The sequence below is a fragment of the Ictidomys tridecemlineatus genome, chromosome 8 (genome assembly GCF_052094955.1).
Source record: "Ictidomys tridecemlineatus isolate mIctTri1 chromosome 8, mIctTri1.hap1, whole genome shotgun sequence".
Taxonomy (NCBI): Eukaryota; Metazoa; Chordata; class Mammalia; order Rodentia; family Sciuridae; genus Ictidomys; species Ictidomys tridecemlineatus.
In genome coordinates, this window is record NC_135484.1 from 124,128,783 (window position 1) to 124,140,125 (window position 11,343).

General features: G+C 42.0%; 1 pseudogene; it reads right to left on the bottom strand.

Annotated features, from left to right (window-relative positions):
• The window catches only part of LOC101976303 (patr class I histocompatibility antigen, A-126 alpha chain-like), a 37,940-nt pseudogene extending 29,012 nt beyond the window's left edge, over positions 1 to 8,928 (bottom strand).
• Positions 8,929 to 11,343: the final 2,415 nt, after the last annotated feature.

Here is an 11,343-nt window from a genome sequence, read left to right on the forward strand (position 1 = left end):
AATAATTATTCAGACATTTGACTTTTTAAACTTTTGATATTGTATTTCCTTCATAGGACATGGTCAAGACTGAGAGAGACCTAAGACACCTGGGCTTTCTGTGAGCTGTGGGTGGAGGTATCCACATCAGGCAGCAGAGGCTTCTGCAGCCACAGGCACAGAAACCGAATGGTGGATATTAAAGAATAGAAATACAGAAACAGTCCCCTTTCCGTGGAAAACGAAGGGAACAGGAAAAGTCAGGGCACCCTCCACTGGCCATGTTAGATTTGCTCTTCTATCTGAGGTAGCCATGACCTGGCACAGAACTCCTTCTCTCCCTAGGCTCAGCTGTCTCTCCTGTCTAGAGAAGTAACACTCAGAAAGGCACATGGTCCCCAAAACATGCTTTAAAATATATGAGGCAAGAAATTTTAAAAAATAAAATACATGAGGCAAAATTGACAGAATTATACAAATGTACAACTCCAGAAATGATCTTTCTATACTTTCATGTACTTTTATGAATTTATAGTTTTTTAGTCCCATTATAACTCAAAGCAAATGTCATTGAACTGAATTTTTAAAAAATTTTTGTTATGATTTCATTTTCTAATAATTGAATTTGATATTTTTGAAAAACAGTGAATTCATTGTTAGTTTCCTACTTCTGCAGGCCGTGTGAAGGTTGTCATATTTTTCATTATACGAAATACTGGTTATGATATGTAGTTACTGTTTCTTAATTCACATATGGATGTCTATAAGCCTATTTCTACCACCTGTTGTTTTACTGATTTTCATTCCTGTTGTTTTCCACTTGTACTTACACTTTTCTTTTTTTTCTATTATGTGTAAATAAACATTTTATTATCAAATAGTTCAGCATCAGAACAAGATTTCCAGTTCTAAAAGATTTTTCTTTACATAGCATTACACTGTGAGATTATATTAGAAGAAACTGATACTATGCCCTGTTCCAGTTACTCTTTTGCAATTGGGTAACTTGCTTTGATCTAAACAGTCTAAATTTCTCTCACACTTGTTAATGCAGTATTAGTTTTATTTCAGATAATATAATTTTACCAGTGCCAGTTTAAGAGATCTTTTTTATAGTGACATATGACCAACTACAACAAAAAAGTCATAATTAATTTTACTTACAAGGGAAAAATCATCCTTAACTCAAATAAAAGAAAGGACTTAATGGTAGTATGTAAGGCAGATGAACCCAGAAATAACATTCATTGAAAGTTAATACTTCATATCCAATAATCCCATAGGATAAATTAATTAATCAGAGTAAGCATAAATTTAAATTATCCCTTGGCTTCTTGTGAATTCTAATTAATGCTCTAAATTAACCACTATTTATCAGAATGATCTACCTGAAGTCTATGAACCTCAATAATTACAAGCAGCTTTAAATTTATCCTGTGTAACTTCTTTATCCAGTTTTCCACATATAAAATTCTTCTTAGATTGCCCTTAAGATTTATAATCAATTAAAAGTGAGTGCCTATTATATGCCAGGCACTGTGCTGGGTGCTGAGAATGAAGTGGTGACAGCATTCTTTGCCTAGAGAAGTGATATAAACCTGCTGAATAATGGAATGCTTGGCTAGAAGAGCATACACCAGTATCCCAAGAATCAAAGATTCAATGATTCAAAAGAGCAAATGCTACATATAAGACATTTGCATTGTTTTCCTGAGCACAGTTGCATCAGATGAGAGTATTTGATGCTTTCTATTTAAACTTGGCTTTAGGCAGATAGAGAGGACTGACAAACATCAGCCAAAAGTAGTTCCATTATAAATACTGCTAACTGAAGTGAAGCTATTCACCACTGGCTTCATTGCATGGAAAATGAAAAGGTTAAAAAACTCTTCTTTTCCACAGATAGGATCAATTTTTAAAGGCTCCAACTCTACCATCTTTACTAATGAAGATCTTCAGCAGAGCATGGTCCATTTCTGCAGAGATTGAAGTTTGTTGCCACAGTCTGATAGTGTATGCAAAACCTGAAGCAGAATTCTTCTAAATCCTGAGCATCATATTTGGTGTCTCTCCTGTCAAGAGAAGTAACATTCAGAAAGGCACATGTCCCCAAAACACAGTGAGGTCACTGTTAGTTTCTTACTTCTGTAAGCATTTTGAAGGTTGTCATATTTTTCTTTATATAGAGTATAAATATTCTGTTTCCTAATTCACATATGGACTTCTGGTTTTCAATTTCTGCTCTGAGTTTTTCATTTCCTTTTGAAATGAATTATTGTAAATTGTTTGACACATTAGTTAAGTATGGATTCCCATAGAAATATTTATTCCCTCCTTCAAATTTTAAGTTTATATCAACCCAGTACATTTAAAAACAAAATCAAAATTTAAAATTTTTGCCTCAAATAGTAAAGCCAATCAGGGCAATGCATCTATAGGAATACAATGTGTGGATTATAAATTCTCAAAAAGACTGTTTTCCTTTCTTTGTTTGCTGACTTAAGATAAATTTACTAGGAATATTCTTGAGTGAAAAAAAAAGATTTTAATTTCTTGCCCAGAGAAATCTTTTGTTTTCCAGATTTAACAGAAAGCCAGAATGTCTCCTATTATAATTCCTATTCAAACTGTTTCTGGGGATCATTACCTGTGTGCCTGTTATGATTGACTATTGAGTGTGCCCAAAGCCCAAGTGTTAAAGCTTGGTCCCCGAGTGGTGCTATAGGGAGGCGATGGTGAAATCTCTGAGAGTTGTGGCCTAGTGGGAGGTCCTTAGGACATTGGGGCTGTGCCCTTGAAGGGCATTATTGGAAATCTGGCCCCTTCTTGTTCTCTTTTCCTTCCTGGTGAAGAAGTGAGTGCTTTGCCCTGTCCAGTGCTCCGAACACCATGTGCTGCCTCTCTACAGGTGTGAAGTGGCAGGCCAATCCTGGACTTCACCTTTCAAAACTGTGAGCCATAATAAACCTTTCCTCTTTATAAATGAATTACCTCAGGTATTTGATTACACTGACAGAAATCTAACACAGTAATATACCTTCAGTCTAAGGTTTTTCCGAATTTGGCAAATGCCTTCAGGATAAGAGCAACTTTTCTACATGAATTCCTGCCCACAATTATATTTTGAGCTAAAGAATTGTTATTTTACTTACGTTTTTGTACTTTTGAATACTTATTCCATTTTATATCTTCTTTTTAGGTCATTTCAGGGAAAAGGGAAGCCATAAAATCAGGTTACTGAAAATGGAATCACCATGAACTGTTGATTCTTTCCTGCTGTTGATCTGACACTGGGGCAGATGCTAGAACCCTTTTCTGTCTAGAGCAATGCAACTCAAATGTGTATTAAGTGCACTAGCACTGGACTGTGCAATACTTTTTTAATCTTTATTTTGTTTCTTTAGTATTTTATGTGATGCTGGGGATCAAACCCAGTGCCTCACACATGCTAGGCAAGCAATAAAGACACATATAGAGAAAGTGAGAGTGAGCAAGGACACCTCTACCACACCTTGTCCCAGACTGATACCAGTCAAGAAAAATTAGAATATTTACATCAAGCCCTTAGGTCTGCTGGGAACAGTGTGATCATCAGAAGCTGGTATAGCAGCCTGAACACCTCAGCTCAGTATCTCCACTGAGGCTCTCCAAAGTCCTGTCCTCACACACATCCTGTCACTCTCTTATTCTCCACTGATGCAACTTTTATCCTTCTGATTACAGCATCACAAGTTTTTGATGTTCTCTTTACTTACTATTTTTCATATTCCAGTGAAGTTCATTAGGAAGTGCTGTAAAGTTTATCTTCAAATGTGTTCAGCAGCCAAACACTTCCACTATTTCCTCTGCTCATACTTCTGGTGAAGTGACTGACATCTCCAGCATAGAGTGACTAGTTTCCTACAGTTTCCCTGATGCCTTCCTAATCATCTATCTCAATTCTTTGTCAGCTCTTCAGTGAGAGTGATGCTTTGAAAAGATACTCCACGTCTATCTTTGCTCAAAACTGCCTGATTCAATGCAAGATTCCTTCTGTCAACCTCCAGATCTTTAGAGACTCACAGTGTCTCTGAGCTCCTTTAGGTGACTCAACTGCGAGGACATCCCAGATCCTCACTCTCCCTAGTCTTCCCTCACAGGATCCTACCCTAATGCATTTGTACTGTGGCTTCCTGTTGCCCAGAAAAATCTTCCTCCAAACATCCTCATGACAAATTCCTTCTTCATGTGCTTTGAATCTTTCTTCTAAGGTCAGTTTGCTCATAAGTCCCATGATGAGTACCCTAAAAAAACAGCCATCTTCCCTGTCCCCACACAACCACCTGCCCTGCAAAAATTACCACCTCATGTGAACACTGCCCTTATTCACTTTGTTTAGAGTATATCTTCTTACTCTTTCCTATGGAACACAGTCTCCACAGAGTTGACACTTTTGTTCTGTTTTCAACTCCTTGATGTATTCTAGATGCAAACTGTGAGTCATATATATATATATATGACGATATCCAATAGTTAAAAATCAGAATTGAATGAATGATCCCTCTTCTAGAAACACTGTCTTTATTAATGGAGCCTCAGACCAAATGCTGCTGTGGCATCCGCAGCACAAAGTCTTCTCATACTGAGGTCAGAGCCATTTGTGCTTTTCTCACAAGTGCTGCCCTCCTTCCCTCCCTCCACATCATCCCTCCTGTTCTCCACAGCAGCTAAGGACATTTTGTTCTTCAGAACAAGGTGATCCTTGACTAATGGTCATCTTTTCCAACTAAACAGAAACCTCTATTAGATTCTGTTTTATCCATGCAGGAATCTGTAATGGAGCAAGTGCTAGGGTTAGTAGAGCTCAGGGAAGACACAGTGTTGAGTGGAGAAGATGGGAACCTAAGAGGAATTTATCTAAGATGAGAAATCATGACCTCCTTTCCCTCTGATAATCTCATTATCTGGTTCCTTTAAAAATATTGGAGGATTGATGGAAAATACAATCCAGGATCCACTCTGGTTTTTGTGGGACAATGACGAGAAAAATGACTCCTGCTGCCATCAAAGATTAGAGATACCCAGAGGACATGAGACCAGAGCTCCTAATTATTCTTAAGAACAGGGATAATTCCCTATCAAAACTGAGAAACAAAAAAGATAAGAGTAGAAGGTCAGACTCAGGTCTCAGCCTATGGTAACCCAGTGGCATGATGCCCTTCCTGCCCATGGTCCTGGAGACAGACCAGCCCTGGTGATGCTTGAGTCCCTGCCATCACAGGTGCTGGTGAGTTGAGGTTCAACTGAAGGGACAAGAACTAAAGATCAGGGAAGATAATCCAAATGAGGTGTGACTACAGCAAAGCCCAGGATGGACTGGACACAGACTTGGTACTACCTTGTTCACTCTCAGCTCCTCATCCTTCGGCTGTTCCCACCTGCCCCAGATTTAGTACAGCAAATATGTGGATTCTGGAAGGTTTAAGGTTTTCTTTTCTCTCTGAAGTTTTAGGAATCTTCCTTTCATTTATTCACCCATTAACCAGATTTCATGGCACAAATGTGAAATACAAATCAATATCCAGATTCAGTTTTTCAAAATGGAAAAAAGAAGCTACAACTCAGGGCAATATAAAGCTAAGTCAAGAGTGGAGATGTCCCTGCCCCACCTCTGCTACCAAGAAAGTTGATTGAGGAGGAGAACAGGACAATGTGGGGAGGAATCTTCATGCTCAGGGATGGGCTCTTCTCTCCAGTTCCTCACATTATGATGATAAGAACACAGACACATAGACATATGGTTAGATACCAGTTGATCAAAGATAAGCCAGGACCTCTTAAAATTGCAGTAGGGAGCAGGAAGAGAACTGAAGAAATCATTCAATCCCACAGAATGTGCCTGTCTCACACTGTAAAAGAAAGTATTATGAACAAATTCAGACAATTTGTTGTAATGCAGACATTCTGAACAACCCATTAAACACTCAAAATGTTAAAAATCCAGAGAGTGCCTGTAACTCAGAAGTCTCCCCATTCCTCAAACCATCTCCCTCTTCTGGCCCTCCAGGGTCTCACCTTTCAAAGCACTGAGAGACACATCAGAGTCCTGGGCACTGTCATTACCTAAGCAGAACAAATACAGAAATGGATCAGAGCCCATAGGAGATGTGTCTAACTGGAAGAATTATGGGATCCATCAACTCCCCCATTGCTCCCCTCTATACTACTCCAAAGGTCTCTGGGATCACGCTACTTCATACTTATGGGCAGCTGGGACATTGGTTCCTGTTTTTCCTCCTGTGGGAAGAAAGCATACTGTGAAAGAACAGGTTGGAGACAGGTCTTAGAAGTGCCCCCTAGTCCTGGACACTGGGGGAGTCTCCAGAACTGTGACTGCAGATGTAGGGAAGGATCAGGAGAGAGGGAGAAAGTATATAGGTGAAGATGGAGCCAATTGCTCTCTTGGAGGTCTGTCCTCAGCAGGGAAATTTCCCCTCTGACCTCTAAATGCTGGGAATCAGGTTCTCTTCACCACAAACATCAGAAGGATAAAATTATCCTTTAGTTAGGGTCCAGCCTGGGTAAGCATGTTTGTGTAGCCATTAATCCCCATTAACAAGGCACACTTCTACCAGGTACTTGAAACCACCAATCTGAAAGTGGATTTTTGAACTTTCCATACCTGGGTTTTCCTTCTTCCAGCACACAAAAGCAACCACAGCTCCAGTGACAACAGCTCCAAGGAGAACCACACCAGCAACAATTTCCATGATGGGGATGGTGGGCTGAGGGGGTGGCTCTATCAGGAGAAGGGAAGTTAGATGAGGGGCCCTGATCCCCAGCTCTCAGTACCCACACTGCTGAGGGACTCCAGAACACTCTTGCTTTTCTGAAAAGAGGCTCTGTGCCCTCATCTCCTCCTTACCCCATCTCAGGGTGAGGGGCTCAGGCAGCCCCTCATGGTGCACATGGCATGTGTATCTCTGCTCCTCCCCAGCAGGCACTAACACAGCTGCCCATTTCTGGAAGTTTCCATCCCCTGCAGGCCTGGTCTCCACCAGTTCCATGTTCTGGGTCTGGTCCTCCCCATCTTGTTGCCATTTCAGGGTGATCTCCTTAGGGTAGAAGCCCAGGGCTCAGCATGTCACAATGACATGGGCTTCAGAGCTAGGATGGGGAGTCACCTTTGTCTTTGGGGAATCTGAAAGGAGGAATAGGAGAAATTTAGACATTTTTGCATTACCTCACCTGGCCACCATTCAAAGAATGCACAACAGAATTGGGATGGGAAAGGGAGCATAAAGCCTACACACAACCCTGGACTGAGGCTTCTAGCATAATCTCCTATTCCTTGAAAAGTTCTAAAACCAGGCTGAGACAACTCAGTGTAAGAAGCTTCAGGTGTCTGAGAGGGACTTCAGGTTCTGGTCTTAGTAGAGGCTGAGATTGGAAAAGCTGGAGTCAGACCTCTAAACACACTAGGTTGAAGTGGACCTGACAGTCTGTCCTTAAGTCCATGATTACTGTCAGAGAACTGTGGTCAGTTATTTATTGTCTTTCCCACCAGCTAGGGATAGACTGGATCCCTTACGCATCCTATTGAAAGCAGCCTTCAGTTTCTCTCTAGTACAGCTCCCAGAAATCCAAGCTGACTCTCTCCCCTCTGGTTGAGAAGCAGGGCGGTTTTCTACAGTGGGTGCTGTTCTCCCCCCTTCTCCCCCTTGTGGGAAGCAGGTAGAGGGATCTACAGGAGATCAAGTAGGTGTTCAGTAGCTGCTGGAACCTATGCGTTGCAGTGTGTCCTTCCCTTTCTCCAAGTATCTGCTGAGCCACTCCACACAGGTGCCCTCCAGGTAGGCTCTGAGGTGGTCCGTGAATCCAGCCGCCTCCCACTTCCGCTGGGTGATCTGAGCCGCCAAATCCGCAGCGGTCCAGGAGCGCAGGTCATCATTCAATGAGACGTAATCCTCGCTGCCATAGGAGCTGCTCATACCCGCGGAGGAGACGCCCATCTGTCCCCACTTCACAACCTTACAGGAGTGTGAGAGCCTGTCCCCGCCCCGCGGTAAGCCGCGTCCCAGTCCCGCCCACCCCGCAGGTTTTTCTCTAAATTGAGGAGGAAACCTGGCCAAGGTCCTCACGGGCTCTTTGTGGGTCAAGGGTCTCCGAGGGTCCCTTAGCCTTCGCGGGTCCCTTCGCGGGGTGAAGCCAGGCCCACGGAATCCCTGCCAGACTAAGGACCTTCCATGAAGGACAGACAGGTTGCGACCTCCTTATGGGGGCCCGGGGTCACTCACCGCCTTCACTCTGGTTATAGTAGCCACGCAGGGTGTCAAAGTCCACTCGGTCACTCTGTGCGAAGTCCTTGGCTTTCTTTGTCTCCAGGTCCCAATACTCCGGCCCTTCCTGTTCTATCCATGGCGCCCGCGGTTCCATCCTGGGCATCTGGGCTTCAAGGAGCGCAAGAATTGTGAGTCGTCCACGTAGCCCACGGAGATGAAGCGGTACTCCCCGCGGCCGGGCCAGGACATCGAGGTGTGGAAATATGTCATGGAGTGGGAGCCTGGGGTCACAGAGAGACTGAGACCCTAGTGACCCTCCTCCTGTTGCCCGACCCAGTTCCCAGGTTGAGAAACCAGGAGGAGAGGATTGGGCTTTAGAGGTGCTAAGGGGGCAGTGGGACTGGGACTCGAGGGCAGGACTTAGGGGCGGGAGTGGAGAGTCAGGAAGAGCCTCCTTAGGCTGGGAAGGGTCTGGGTCAGGGGCCATGGAGATAGTAATTCTCTGGGTCCTCAGCCCTTAAGGAAAGGTCCCTGGGCTCTTCCTGCACAGAGGCCATTTCCCTCCTAATCCTGCACTCACTCACCTGCCCAGGTCTGGGTTAAAGCCAGCATCCCTAATAGTAGCAAGGTCAGGGTTTGTGGCGTCATCACCCGGATCCTGCAAGTCTGTGGAGATTCTGTTTCCTGATCTGTGTGTTGTAACTTTAAAACCAAACCGCGGTAACGCTGATTGGCTTCTCTAGGAGCAATACACGCAATGAGAATGAGAACTGGGACCATGTCAGGAGTGTCCAGGCAGAAGACAAGATCCAGATTGGGAGAATGAGAAGCGAAACTCCAGGGTGATGGGGAATCCCCAGTGCTCTGTCCACACCCCACACCCAGAGAGCCATGCCCTGGGGACTTGGGACTTTGCCCTGAATGGGCTTCAGTACCAATCTATCTTTCTTTTTAATTTTTTTTATTTCAATTAGGCATATATGACAGCAGAATGCATTTTGATTCATTGTACACAATTGCAGCAAAACTTTTCATTTCTCTGGTTGTACATTGTCTTGAGCCATCCATGGGCTGTGTGTGTAAGCTATGCACATTCCAGCATATGAGGGAACTAGACTGACTTGCTGCCTGGTTGGGCTGTGTGATGTATGTGTGCCTTTTCTCTCACTCTTCCTGTGATCCTACACAACACCTGAGATGGGTGTGACTTTCCAAGATGTCAGTCAAACTGCTGACCACAAGACATCACCAAGCAAGACTCCACTCTCTGAAATTAAATTTCTTGCCTTATTTGGGTGGGACTTTCTATCCAGTGGCTTTTTCCCAATAAATACCAGGGTTTGGGGCATGCTCTCTCTCTCTCTCTCTCTCTCTCTCTCTCTCTCTCTCTCTCTCTCTCTCTCTCTCTCTCTCTCTTGCCTCCTTCTTGCCTTTTGCCTCCCTTGCTCCCCTTGCCCTCCAGTGTGGGAGCTTGATTCCTGAGGCTGCAGAATCGATCTGAACACTGAAAAAGGTATTTTCTGTGTTTGTGTGGTTTCTTCGTTGCCAGCCCAATCCACCTGGAGTGACCCTGATACCATCACATATTGCGACAGTACATGATGTAGCATGTGCAGTCATACATGTACCTAGGATAATGATGTTCATCTCATTTCACCATCTTTCCTGCCTCCATGCTCCCTCCCTGACCCTTCCTCCTCTTTGCCCAATCAGTTACTAATCACTCTTTATCACACTGTCCCCTTGCGTTTCAGGATCTTTATGTGCTCTTAGAAAGTAGTGTGCACTCCAAAGGTAATCTGTTTATGTGGATTATGTCTATCAGAATTTGACACATATTAAATTTATTTGTTTAAAGATATTTTATTCCTCAGAGTATTGATAACTAATTGCATGTTAACAGAAATAATTGTTTCAAAGAGACATAAGACATAAATAAAAAGATTTAAAAGACTGGATCGTTTTGCTTTTTACAATTTTGAAAGGCCTTCTTATTTGTCATTAGAAAACCATTAGATAGTCATATCTTCTGCATTTAAGCTGTGATTTTGGTTGAATACAAAAAAATGCAGCCTCACAAAAATATCTAGAAAGAATTTTTTAAATAACATATTCAATAGCTGTGGCTATTCATCTTTGAGACTACACTAAATTGACACTACACTAAATTGACACAAGTGTTAGATTCTTGAAGATTCTTTGCTATATGGACCCTGAAACATTATCATTAAATAGCTCATATTCTGTTGCATTAAAGTCTGTGTCTTGCACATTGAATGGATATTATGATATTTTTTACAATTATGCACTCTTTGACAAAGTTATGTAGGCCTTCTAGTGTTAACACATTTAGTTGCAAATAATTAAGAGGTCATATGTTGATATTACCACAGTTCAGAACACTGTAAGAAGTATATAATTTGAATAAATCAATGCATTGCTTTTTAAAAGTCTCATACATTAGTATGAGATCCATTTAATGTGCAAGATAGACATATGGATTTTAACATGGTAGAATATGAACTATTCAGTGATAGTGTTTCAAGTTCCATATTGCAAAGAACCTTTAAATTAACACTTCTGCCATTTTATTGTAGTGTCAATGATAGTCACAGTTATTACAAAAGATTTCTCCTACACAATTGGTGAAGTAAGATTTTCTTTTTTACACACTTCACTCAAAAATAACAGGTTAATGCACAAGTAGATATAATAATCCAGATTTCCTCTAATAAGACAGACAAGAAAAAGACTTGTAAAACATATAAAAAGATCCACTATCTTGCTGGGCACAGTGACATATGCCTGTAATCCTAGTGGCTCTGGAGGCTGAGGTAGGAGGGGTGAATGTTCAAAGTCAACCTCAGCAATTTAGCAAAGCCCTAAGCACCTCAGCAAGACCCTATCTCTAAATAAAATATATTAAAAAGGGCTAGGGATGTAACTCAATGGTGCCCCTGATTCAATTCTGTTTATAAGCAATGCATTACTATTCTAAATAAATTAAAAATTTTAAATTGTCTTAATTTTAAATATTGTAAGCATACACTCATGTAATTTACGTAAGTAAAATTACCTTTGCAGTTCACACTAATTTCAAGGA